The sequence below is a fragment of the Pocillopora verrucosa genome, chromosome 5, assembly GCF_036669915.1.
Source record: "Pocillopora verrucosa isolate sample1 chromosome 5, ASM3666991v2, whole genome shotgun sequence".
Lineage (NCBI taxonomy): Eukaryota > Metazoa > Cnidaria > Anthozoa > Scleractinia > Pocilloporidae > Pocillopora > Pocillopora verrucosa.
Genome location: NC_089316.1, coordinates 28,766,316 through 28,768,451, shown reverse-complemented (window position 1 = coordinate 28,768,451; position 2,136 = coordinate 28,766,316). Strand labels below are relative to the sequence as shown.

The window sequence follows — 2,136 nt, the reverse complement described above, 5'->3', positions numbered from 1 at the left end:
GCTGCTCATTGAGCAGCTCATATATTAAACTGATTTTTGGAACTGGGCTGTGGAAAAGAGGCTTGCCTCGTCCCAGCCACGGGTTGCCTCGGTATAGCACTACCTCCGAGTGCGGCCCACTTCCCTCTGGGGAAGACACATTCAATCCAAAACAAAGTCAACGGTATAGCATTCTTTTATGTTTACAGGAGCCCCGCCCGCCCTTAGAGGGGGAAGAGGTGAAAGAGGGATGATAATTCAGACAACAGACAATGGCAGGAACGGCCGCTGGCCTACGTTTTCTGAAGTGCGCAAAGCACTACCACAAGGACCTAGGGGTAAGTGGATTTTTTCACCGAGGGCAGACGCTGAAAAAGCATACTTACCTGACGCGGGAGGTACTGTGATCAAGGAGGCAGTCCTCTCAAGGCGAGGCCCTTTCATTGCACTTCGACTGGGTTGACCCTTGCGATTACCCCAAATGTGGGTAACTCGAGCGTATAATTTCTGGTAGTGGGGACCTGCGTTCGCGCTCGTCCCCGCAAAAGTCATCCAAACTATGTCTATATGGCCCTCTTACTGACTATCGAGGGTATTTTTGCTTTTGCAGTGGACCGGTAGACTTGCAAAGAAAGCAAAGGACGCACAACTGGCCAAGGTGTTGGCACGTTTGGAGGGGTAGAAGTGCATTGGAGAGACTGGAGGAAGGAAACAAGGTGAGTTTCGGGGCGGTGCGTAACTTTGCTGGCTGTTTTTGTTCAAGGCCTGTCTGCTCTATTGTGTGTAAAGTCCTGTTCGTTTGTATTTGCAGGTTGTGCGTGCCGTGCCGTGCTGTGCTATGCGCGCGAAGGGAAAGGAAATGAAAGGAAACCAAACGGCCGATCGACCGAGCGAGCGAGCATAGAAGGGCATTCGACTTGGACCGTGAGTACACTTTGAACCTTTTGAGCGGTTTTATTGTCACTGGAGCCGCTTTTAGAAATGCTATTGCTATCGTTAGTGTATCCTTTGTGCGAGCAAGCGAGTGAACGAATGAACGAGGGAAGGAAACAAACTAGCAGAGTAGTAAAAGTATCGAACCTTTTTCCCGATTCGTTTGCAGTCTGAATCCAACCATTGTCGACTTTCAGTGCCGTTTTTCGCGCGCCTCCTCTTGGAAGTGTGCGAGTGTTTTGCCACGTCACGATGGCTTAAAACTGCGTCTCAGAAGTGTGCGTTTTTTTCCTATTCATTTTTTCGTTCGTTATTTGGAATGATTTGATATCACAGAAGTAGAATTTGACATCATAAACTGTTCATCTCGCGCGTGCTCACTCGCTCGCGCGCGCTCTGTAAGAAAAGTCGATCGCACTAGAGTTTTCGCCATTAGCTGGCCGATTTTTGACAAAAAGGTGTTTTCCCCCCCTCGTTTTTTGCTTTGATTTTGTTCCTCACTCACCTACGGCTCTCTATGTGAAATTGTGGTGTATGGAGAGCTATTTATTGGGATAAAACGTTTAGAGATGTTCGCAAGACAAAAAATTGAAGCCTACAACACGGGGTATTCCCAGGCGGTCACCCATCCAAGTACTAACCCCGCCCGACAGGGCTTAACTTCGGTGATCGGACGAGAACCGGTGCTTTCCCTGTGGTATGGTCGTAGACGAGGAAATGGGGTCGAAATTCTGCTTGTTATCGGCCAGGTTCAGGCTGTAAAGCGGCCACATCCCTGAGTGTAGGCGAATTTGAAATTCTAAAGCCCTAGTTTCGTTACTCTAACCCTAAGAAATCGATACTCTAACCCTAAGAAATTGTTACCCTAACCCTAAGAAATGGTTACCCTAACCCCGAAGTCGTTACCTAACCCTAATGTATTTTCCTCAACCCAGTTAACACATTGAGGAGCATCGATTTGAAGCACTATTCCCTAGGGAGGGGAGGGAGGGGTCCCAAGAGACATAACGTGTCCTAAAAACCTATTATACAATGTTTTAGCTCCCGTAGGTGCGTGTATCTGGCTTTAAAATCTTACAGTGAGGAGATTACCAAACGGGTCAGCCTCTGGGGACCGTCTGCGGGACTCGCAAGGGCTTGTGGGGGCGACCTGCTACTATCCACCATAAACCGTGGGAAGGATCCCTCGACCACCCCCCTCACCCAGGGCATGCTTCGGCATCG

General features: G+C 49.1%; 2 non-coding genes and 1 pseudogene across 2 annotated transcripts; 2 read left to right on the top strand and 1 right to left on the bottom strand.

Annotated features, from left to right (window-relative positions):
* Positions 1-125, top strand: LOC136281423 (U2 spliceosomal RNA; annotated as a pseudogene).
* A 232-nt stretch (positions 126-357) lies between these two features.
* On the top strand, positions 358-521 carry LOC136281366 (U1 spliceosomal RNA). The gene has a single exon (XR_010717715.1). It is a non-coding gene; the product is annotated as a U1 spliceosomal RNA (small nuclear RNA).
* A 983-nt stretch (positions 522-1,504) lies between these two features.
* Positions 1,505-1,623, bottom strand: LOC136281460 (5S ribosomal RNA). The gene has a single exon (XR_010717780.1). It is a non-coding gene; the product is annotated as a 5S ribosomal RNA (ribosomal RNA).
* Positions 1,624-2,136: the final 513 nt, after the last annotated feature.